We start from the raw sequence: 11,318 nt of genomic DNA on the forward strand, positions 1-11,318 counted from the left end.
AGTGTTGCCTAGTGACATCCGTCATGACTCACCCCGTGTGGCGGCTTATATTGAAGCTAATAATGAACAAGCCAGACAGGATGCACTCGACTTGTTAGATGAAGAAAGAGACTTAGCAGCGGCTCAATCAACAATTTATCAACAGGACCTGCGATGTTATCACAGCCGCTGGGTTAAGTCCAGGACTTTTCAGGAAGGCGACCTAGTGCTCCAGCTCATCTAGGATCTGTCAGATGCACACAAGTTATCCCCACCTTGGGAAGGACCCTTTGTGGTCAGCAAGAACTTAAACAACGGGTCATATTACCTCATTGACGTTCGAGAGCACAAAGACTCACATAAGTCGGAGGAGGAGACCCGCCGGCCGTGGAACATTGCTCAACTTCGGCCATACTACACCTGAGCCACTGGCTCTCATCATGTACATACTTTAACATTGTATATACCATGATAATTAATAAAGCAGCACCATCGGTCTCTTTTCTTTTCAAAGATTACGCATCTTTGTTATTTCTTATTTTCAAATGACTAGTAAGGAGCTGATCATATTTGAATCAAGTCTAACCTTTTTTTGGTTCGGCTTATGATCGTATTCGAATCTAGCTGCAACTATCATGGTCACTTGGGGGCTTCCTGTTTAAACATAGGTCGTATTCGAACCAAAGAGAACATAGTTGTCATAACCCTCTTGATCGGCTCAAGACCAAACTCACTAGGGGGCTTCTTGATCGTATCCAAATCATAGCTTAACCCCTTTTGGGTCCGACTTGGATCGTATTCGAATCAGGGTCGTTAAAAACCTCTCAAGGTCATTTGGGGGCTTCCTGTTCAAACATAGGTCGTATTCGAACCAAAGAGAACATAGCTGTCGGTACCCTCTTGATCGGCGCAACGCCAAAGCCACTGGGGGCTATATGGTCGTATTTGAACCTTAGCTTAACCCCTTTGGTCCGGTTTACTGATCATATTCGAATCAGAAACCCCCAACCTTTAAATACAAGGTTAAATCGTACTTATTACCTGTTATTTGCCGGCTGGACTATTTGACAACAAAGCCACCAAGGTATAATGATCATTAAGTATTCAGAAGCATTGACTTCTCAAAAAGATTGAGTTGTCAACTTCATTACCCGAGTTATTTAAACCGGTGGTCTAAGGATCAAAGGTACAAGTATGGCTATTGTTTATACGCAATTGCCTGCTGCATTAACCAAAGGTTAGTTTCAGCCTTGTTCTCCTTTTATATTTGTTTCTGTTTTCTATTATGGTAAACATATTGGCTATAAGCCGGGTGTTCTAACCCATTCGGTACTAAGCCGCCAAGCCAGTTTTTTCTCTTGTATTTACAGGAACAGAGCTGAAGTATTACAGGGACAACCATAAATATGATGCATATATTGACATCAAGAAACACAGAATCACATACAAATGTTTTATGCGCGATGGCATAAGCAAAGCATGTAGTGTTTTCACAGCTAAACTATTACAAGGCTTTTATAAGCCCATGAAGATGGTTATTGCTCCTCCCTCGCCGGTTCACCGCCCTCTGTTGACTGGAAGCTGGGTTTTAACTAGTCAAAACCATTCACAGCGACAAATTCTGCTTCTTCATCAATCAGGCCGGCCGGGTCAACTTCCGGGGCAAATACATTTTCATGAACAGGCGGGATTAAATATGTCACCTTGTACGAGGGAGTTGCCATCTTCTTATTTTTAACATCAAAACCCGGCTGATACTTGTCGATGTTGGTTTCATCTCCAAGAATAGTCGCTTGAGGTCAGACTCCGCGCACGCAAGCCATGAAGTCATCCTGCTCAAAGGGAGATCCGTCTTCCTTCATGGTGGGATATCCTCTGGCCACGTCCGCCGGGTCTAGATCTGGCACCCAAGCCTTGGGACCGCTCAGGGCAGTCAAAGCCCCGGCTCTCGCACAGGAGCACTTCACTTCTTGAAACCTGGCGGGTAGGATTGACAGTTTCTTCAAGACGTCGCTGAGCCGGTTGGGTCCTTGATTGGCAGGAGAGATGACAGCAAGTGCCCGTTGTGCGCCAATATACAGTTGCTCCACTAAGGTATACACTGCCTTTAGTTTAATCACATGATCTTGGCTCAGATTCCTGCTTCGTGGGCCTGCACATATTTTATAAACAAAGTCAGCTGGCGGCTTATATTCCGGATCCGCAAAAAGTACACAAGATCTAAGACAGACGGCTTACCAAAGATGGCGGCCACCATTTGAGACACCCGGCCCTTTAAACCGTTCAGCTCTGTTGAAACCTCTTCAAGCTGCTTCGGCCTTCTCGGCGTGTTGTGTCAGAAGCGTTTTTTTCCTCTGCCCAGGTTTTCTTCTTGGCAGTGAAGATCGTCTTTAAATTTTCTGTCTCAGAGAGACTTATTGCAATTTGGAGTTAGCAGACTTGATTTCTGCCTCCTGACCTGCTAGTCGGGTCTTCGCATTAGTCAATTGCGAGTTCAGTTCAGATAAGGCATTCTACAAAAAAACATACTCAGATGAGTCAAGATTTCGCTTAAGGTTCAAAAATCAAGATTCAAGTCTCAAGTACTTTACAAAAAACCACTTGACACTTGGGGGCTAATGTATGCCAAAACAATTTCTTATGACTCTAAAGACATACTTTAAGTCCCAAGTACTTTACAAAGTAACAACACTTGGCACTTGGGGGCTAATGTATGTTATTAAGCAAGTTTCTCAAGGTTAAGCCGGATTATGAAGTTCTTTGAATACGGTACAAGAAAATTTAAAATACCGGCTCATTTATGATCAAAATGAACCGGCCCTTGGGGACTACAGGTGAAGCTTTGTTCTATTTTTTTGGAAATCAAGAAATGTTTCAAAGGTAAAAGTCTTGGCCTATATTATAAAGTCTACAGATCATTCCGGTTCTCTCATAATCTGAAGACTTGGGGGCTGGCAGAATATAGATAAGCTGGAAAAACATACCTCGTATTTTAGCTGCAACTGTTTGACCATTTCGATCTCTGAGTCGCGACTGGAGTGCACATGGCTGAGATAGCCGGATAAAATATCGTTGGCATTTATATGATCATAATGTGCAACATCAAAGCGCACTTTTTGTCTCTCCAATGCCTCTTATTTCACCATGTGGCGAGCCAACACGATTGGATTCCCCGGCTCAACAAAGCGGCTCCCAGTGAACAAAACGTCTTGTGCAGACGGTGATGGCGGGTTGGCTGAGCTTGATGGTCCAGTTGCGGAAGGATTCACGGTGGTTTCATCAAACAACGGCCCAGGAGGATTTGCTTCTGCATTGACAGGCGGGTCTTCTGGAGTTTCAATTGATGGAGGAGAAGGTGGCCTTGCCGGTTCAGGAGCAAGGACTGGCGGGTCTTCCGCCGGTTTAGTCACCTTGGCCTTCTTAGACTTAGCTTGGCCACTAAGTGAAAGATTATAGGACTGTTAGTATAAAGAGACAATTTGAAAAATACGGAAGACAGAGGATTTTTTCTTACCCAGGGGCAGTCTTGAAGGCCGGAAACTGGGTTTGAGACAAGTCGCCAGAAGAGCGAGATACCTCCTGCAAATATAAGACAAAGTAAGTAATACAAGGAAGCACATCCATTAACAGAAAGTCGAAGACAAAGAAATAAACCTCATTCTGGCGTTTTGGGGGAGTTTTTTGAAGAACAACAGCCGGTTCTTCTTTGGTCCGGGCTTGACGACGGCTCTCATGTTGCTGCTTTTTCAAAAGAAAGTGAGGGTCCAGATAAGCCAAAGGGTGTGAAAACCTTACTTTCCGGGTTACGACTCAAAGTTTCTGTCTTGGCAAATGGGCTGAGTCGGAGGAAATAGTTACCTCTTCTTCCACGGCCTGACTGGCCCCAGTGTCGTCCTGGTAATGATCAGTGTTAATAAGATTATTAAAAAGTTGGCCAAGGGAGTCAAGGGCTACCTCCGACTCAGAAGTATCATCGAGTTTCATCATATCTTCAGCGGTGTTCTTCTTCTTCTTCTTGGACCTTCGGGTCGTTTTCTTGGCATTTATGGCACCGGCTCTTGCTTTCTTGGCAGCTTCGTGGTCATATTTAACTTTCCACAAATCAGATCTGGCCTGGAGACAAGTAAAAACAAGATGAAAGGTCAGACAAGTATTAAACAATAAGGATGGGAAATACAAAGGAGAGAGATCAGAGTGTCCTTACTTCTGGCACCGGGTTAAGCTTGCAGAAGGGGTTTAACCCGACTATACTGCGGTCTTCATATTTTCTGTTCACCAGAAGGGTTGACATTGAAACAGTATCTTCTTCCGTTAACTGAATGGAGCTGCGACGAAGAGAATCATCTGGGCCTCCACCATACTCGTACATCAGTTTTGATCGACGGCTTAGAGGGATAACCCGCCATGAGATCCAGCAGTGGGTCAGATCAACTCCGGTTAACCCGTTCCCCAACAAAGCATTAATCCTTTTGATGGATGGTATCAATTTCTTGCGTTCAGCAGCAGTGAGTTTGTCAGGAAGTGCAAATTTGGAGTCAAGACGCTCTGAGCGATAACCCGGCAGGGGATGTTCGTTTGCTGGTGAGGTATCTTGACAATAAAACCAAGTCTGATTCCATTCTTTGGGATGAGTTGGCAAGACTATGAGGGGGAAGACATCACCCTGCCGATGCTGAATTGAGATGCCTCCAAGCTCCAAGCTAAGGCCGTTGGTGCACTCGTTTTGCCGGTTCAGATAAAAATATTCTCTAGAGAGGTCCACGGTCGGCTCTTCCTGAAGGTACACTTCGCAGAGCACTTGGAAGTTGCAGATATTAGATATGGAATTGGGCCTGATATCTTGAGGGTGGAGTTTGAAAAAGTGGAGGACATCTTTGAAGAACTTTGAGCCGGGCGGTGAAAAGCCACGGTTCATATGGTCAGTAAAAACAATCACTTCGCCGTCTTTTGGATTGGGCCATTCTTCGTCCGAGTTAGGGGCGCGGTAAGAAATGACGGCTTTCCTGGCAAAAATCCTATGGAAAAGAACTCCTTCAAACGTTCCTCAGTTACGGTTGAGGGAACCCAGTTGCACATGGTTGGCGCTTTGGACGTCATGATGTTCAAAAACAAACTGAAAGAAAGGCAACATGCCGGTTCAATTCAATGGTGAAATTAACAGTTAAATGATGATAATACAGGGAAGTAATGGCGGCTTAGTTAAGGGCTAATGTCATATAAGGAAAAATAAGCCGGCACAGCAAGCCGCCATGACTACAAATATTTGAGAAAAGAAAATTCAGCTAAGTGTTGAGACAAACAAGTTTCCTAACTGCTTGGTATTATTCCAGATCAAATGGCTATTCAAAATGGGAAAAATTCTAGACCTAAAAAGTTTAGCGCAGATGAGTCTGTGAGTTCTAATGAGATCTTTGAACCAGAGAAAGGGATCTGTGGGCATCAAGAGTAGGCACAAAAACACTACCGCACAAGCATATATATCTTTTTGGATCAAGAAGAGGCCTGTGGTGGAAGAACTACGAAGAACTGCGATGAACTATGAAGAACACGTAGAAGTCTGGAAACCCTAATGCAGATCTGAGAAGTGAAAAGGAGAACACTTACAACCACGGATCTTCTGCGGAGGTCGCCACCGTTCTCTGGACCGATTCGGGTTGATGCAGCGGCCAAGGTCGACGGAGACGGAGGAGAAGCGCGACGACGGTGAGGCTCGAGCAGCAGGAGGGTTGCGAGAGGAAGAAGACGAAGAGAGAGAGAGAGAAGAATGAGGAAGGCCGAGGTGTGCCTATTTACAAGGAAAAATGTGAACAGACGGGCGCAAAGATCAAGGAAGAGCCGAATAATGGTTATCCAACTACACAGACGCCTCGATTCTCGGAAGACATTAAAGGTGAAGATCCGTTGGGAGATGACGTCATAAAAGTTTTTTGCTTTTTCAAGAGATGACGTCATGGCGGGTTACAAAAACTTCTGCGAAGATAAGAAGATGGATTTTGTCTAAGTGTTGAAGATTGACAAAGAACGAAGTTTAAAGTCAACCTAGGGCCTAATGTTGGGGATATAGCTATCAGTTATGACCTTCCCAGGATGAGCCGGGTCAGCCCCAATGGCGGGTTACACAAGAAGCCCAGTAAACATTAAGATGATAGTTTATCAAATCTTATAGAAGTCCCAAAGGCCTAGAGGCGGCTTAAGGCCCAATATTGCAAACCGCCGTATGTAAGGAAAGACTTGTAAAGAAAGGCATGTAAAGGAAGTCACCGAGCCGGACATGATTATGAGCCGGCCGGGACTCTGTAGGCCACCAGGCGTCAACCCGTGTATATAAGGGGACGACCCGGTGGCAGTTTAGGGCAAGAAACAAGAGATTGATAACCAAGCCGGCGAGTTAAGCCTCTTGGTGATCGAAACCCCAGCAATACCAACACAACTAGACGTAGGCTTTTACCTTCATCGTAAGGGGCTGAACTAGTATAAAACTCTCGTGTCCCTTGTCCCGATTAACCCATTTAAGCTTCCTAGTTGCGATGGTCCTACGACTAAGTCCTTCCACTAGGACATCTGCCATGACAATTCCACGACAAAAGGCGCCTTCTGCCTCCTCCTCCTATGAGGTCTTCAAGCAGTGTAGTGGTCAAGCATAATCCCAAGTCTGCAAGGGTGAACATGATGAATGCAACTCAAGGAGAGGATTCTTTAGAAGTGATCATGGGTCATCTTCCAGTTAATGATATTCCTGCAAAAGTCTTATTTGATACTGGTGCATCTATTTCATTCATATCAGGACCTTTTGCATCCATGCACAATTTGCATATTGTTGATCCGCCTAAGCCGATATCGGTTTCCTCTCCGGGTTTGTTCATGAATACCAAAATGATGGCTCCGGATGTTTCCATCAAGATGGGCAACTATAAATTTTTGTCTTCTCCAATGGTTCTTGGCGACTCGGATATTGATCTAATTCTCGGCATGGATTGTCTTTCTAAGCACAAGGCGACCCTTGATTGTGCTGCCAGGGAGATTAAATTGACACACTCTTCTGAGGATGTGATCATCTATGCCGCCCGTGACGAAACCATTTGGTTGTTCTCTCTCAATGAGAAGGGTGAGTTAGACGCTATTTCTCAGATTCCAGTTGTTTGTGAGTACCAAGATGTCTTTCCAGAAGAACTTCCGGGTATGCCTCCTCACTGGCCAGTTGAGTTTCTTATCGATCTTGAGCCCGGTACTGAACCCATTTGCAAACGTCCATACAAGCTTGGACCAAAAGAGCTGAAGGAATTGAAGACACAACTCAATGAACAGGAGCGTCTGTGTCTGATCAGACCAAGTTCATCTCCGTGGGGTTGTAGTGTTCTTTTTGTCCAGAAGAAGGATGGCACAGACCGACTTTGTGTCGATTACCATCCATTGAACAATAAGACAATCAAGAACAAGTATCCACTTCCCAATATCAATGAGCTATTCGAGCAAATTAAAGGTGCAAAGGTGTTCTCCAAGCTTGACCTCCATATGGGTTATCATCAGATTCGCATTCATGAAGAAGATATTCCCAAGACAACATTCAGAACAAGCTTTGGTTCTTATGAATATATTGTCATGTATTTCGGCCTTGTCAATGCCCCTCCAACATTCTCTCGCATGATGAACTTCATCTTCAACTCCTACACGAATGATTTCGTCCTGGTGTATCTCGATGATATATTGGTGTTCTCCAAGAATAAGAAGGATCATGCCAAACATTTGCGATTGCTCGACAAGCTCAGATAGTATCAATTCTATGCAAAGTTTTCCAAATGTGACTTTTGGATTGATGAAGTTCTTTACCTTGGCCACATCATCTCCGCCGAGGGCATTGCTGTTAATCCGGAGAAGGTTTCTGCAATTGTGAATTGGGAGCCTCCTTAGAATGTCAAGCAGCTTCACAGTTTCCTTGGGCTTGCAAGCTATTGCCGAAGATTTGTTTAGAATTTCTCTAAGATTGCAAAGCCTCTTTCCAACCTCCTCCAAAAGCATGTCAAGTATGTTTGGACACCTGAGTGTGACTTTGCTTTCAACACCCTCAAAGAGAGACTAGTCACAGCTCCTATCCTAACTCCTCCTGATGAGTCTAATGTTGGGGAACGTAGTAATTTCAAAAAAATTCCTACGCACACGCAAGATCAAGGTGATGCATAGCAACAACAGGGAAGAGTGTCATCCACGTACCCTCGTAGACCGTAAGCGGAAGCGTTATGACAACGCGGTTGATGTAGTCGTACGTCTTCACGATCCACCGATCCTAGTACCGAACATGCGACACCTCCGCGATCTGCACACGTTTAGCTTGGTGACGTCCCATGAACTCATGATCCAATAGAGCTTCAAGGGAGAGTTCTGTCATCATGATGGCTTGATGACAGTGCTGATGAAGCTACCACGCAGGGCTTCGCCTAAGCACCGCTACGATATGACCGAGGTGGATTATGGTGGAGGAGGGCACCGCACATGGCTAAAAGCTCAATGATCAACTTGTGTGTCCATGGGGTGCCCCCTGCCCCCGTATATAATGGAGCAAGGGGGAGGCCGTCCGGCCCTAGGAGGGCGTGCCAAGAGGATGAGTCCTCCTCCTAGTGGGAGTAGGACTCCCCTTTCCTAGTCCCACTAGGAGGGGGAAGGAAGGAGTGGGAGAGGGGAAAGGCAAGGCGGCCGCCCCCCGTCCTTGTCCTATTCGGACTCAAGGGGAGGGCACACGGCCTGCCCTGGCCGGCCCCTCTCTCTCCACTAGGGCCCATAAAGGCCCATTAGCCCCCGGGGGGTTCCGGTAACCCCTCCGACACTCCAGTTTTCTCCGAGATCACCCGAAACCCTTCTGGTGTCCGAATATAGCCGTCCAATATATCAATCTTTATGTCTTGACCATTTCGAGACTTCTCGCCATGTCCGTGATCACATTCAGGACTCTGAAGTACATTCGGTACATCAAAACACATAAACTCATAATACCGATCGTCACCGAACGTTAAGCGTGCGGACCCTACGGATTCGAGAACTATGTAGACATGACCGAGACACGTCTCCGGTGAATAACCAATAGCAGAACCTAGATGCTCATATTGGTTCCTACATATTCTATGAAGATCTTTATCGGTCAATCCGCATAACAACATATGTCGTTCCCTTTGTCATCGGTATGTTACTTGCCCGAGATTCGATCGTTGATATCTCAATACCTAGTTCAATCTCGTTACCGGCAAGTCTCTTTACTCGTTCCGTAATACATCATCCCGCAACTAACTCATTAGTTGCATTGCTTGCAAGGCTTATAGTGATGTGCATTACCGAGAGGGCCTAGAGAGACCTCTCCGACAATCGGAGTGACAAATCCTAATCTTGATCTATGCCAACTCAACAAGTACCATCGGAGACACCTGTAGAGCACCTTTATAATCACCCAATTACGTTATGACGTTTGGTAGCACACAAAGTGTTCCTCCGGTATTCGGGAGTTGCATAATCTCATAGTCATAGGAACATGTATAAGTCATGAATAAAGCAATGGCAATATACTAAACGATCAAATGCTAAGCTAACGGAATGGGTCAAGTCAATCACATCATTCTCTAATGATGTGATCCCATTAATCAAATGACAACTCATGTCTATGGTTAGGAAACTTAATCATCTTTGATTCAACGAGCTAGTCAAGTAGAGGCATACTAGTGACACTTTGTTTGTCTATGTATTCACACATGTACTAAGTTTCCGGTTAATACAATTCTAGCATGAATAGTAAACATTTAGCATGATATAAGGAAACATAAATAACAACTTTATTATTGCCTCTAGGGCATATTTCCTTCAGTCTCCCACTTGCACTAGAGTCAATAATCTAGTTCACATTGTCATGTGATTTAGCACCAATAGTTCACATCTTTATGTGATTAGTTTCACATCTCCATGTTACTAACACCCAAAGGGTTTACTAGAGTCAATAATCTAGTTCACATCGGTATGTGATTAACACCCAAAGAGTGATCATGTTTTGCTTGTGAGAGAAATTTAGTCAACTGGTCTGCCACATTCAGAGCCGTATGTATTTTGCAAATTTTCTATGTCTACAATGCTTTGCACGGAGCTACTCTAGCTAATTGCTCCCACTTTCAATATGTATCTAGATCGAGACTTAGAGTCATCCAGATCGGTGTCAAAGCTTGCATCGACGTAACTCTTTACGACGAACACTTTGTCACCTCCATAATCGAGAAACATTTCCTTATTCCACTAAGAATATTTTTGACCGCTGTCCTGTGATCCACTCCTGGATCACTATTGTACCCTCTTGCCAAACTTATGGTGAGGTACACAATAGGTCTGGTACACAGCATAGCATACTTTATAGAACCTATGACTGAGGCATTGGGAATGACTTTTCATTCTCTTTCTATTTTCTGCTGTGGTCGGGTTTTGAGTCCTTACTCAACTTCACACCTTGCAACACAGGCAAGAACTCCTTCTTTGATTGTTCCATTTTGAACTACTTCAAAATCTTGTCAAGGTATGTACTCATTGAAAATATATCAAGCGTCTTGATCTATCTCTATAGATCTTGATGCTCAATATGTAAGTAGCTTCACCGAGGTCTTTCTTTGAAAAACTCCTTTCAAACATTCCTTTATGCTTTCCATAAAATTCTACATTATTTCTGATCAACAATATGTCATTGACATATACTTATCAGAAATGATGTAGTGCTCCCACTCACTTTCTTGTAAATACAGGCTTCACCGCAAGTCTGTATAAAATTATATGCTTTGATCAACTCATCAAAGCGTATATTCCAACTCCGAGATGTTTGCACCAGTCCATAGATGGATCGCTGGAGCTTGCACACTTTGTTAGCACCTTTAGGATTGACAAAACTTTCTTGTTGTATCATATACAACTCTCCTTTAAGAAATCCATTAAGGAATGCAGTTTTGACATCCATTTGCCACATTTCATAAAATGTGGCAACTGCTAACATGATTCGGACAGACTTTTAAGCATCGATACGAGTGAGAAAATCTCATCGTAGTCAACACCTTGAACTTGTCGAAAACATTTTGCGACAATTCGAGCTTTGTAGGTAGTAACACTACTATCAGCGTCCGTCTTCCTCTTGAAGATCCATTTATTCTCAATGGCTTGCCAATCATTGGGCAAGTCAATCAAAGTCCATACTTTGTTCTTTATACATGGATCCCATCTCAGATTTCATGGCCTTAAGCCATTTCACGGAATCTGGGCTCATCTTCGCTTCCTCATAGTTCATAGATTCATCATGGTCTAGTAACATGACTTCCAGAAAGGATTACCGT

Source organism: Triticum urartu, chromosome 4, assembly GCF_003073215.2.
Source record: "Triticum urartu cultivar G1812 chromosome 4, Tu2.1, whole genome shotgun sequence".
NCBI classification, from domain to species: Eukaryota; Viridiplantae; Streptophyta; class Magnoliopsida; order Poales; family Poaceae; genus Triticum; species Triticum urartu.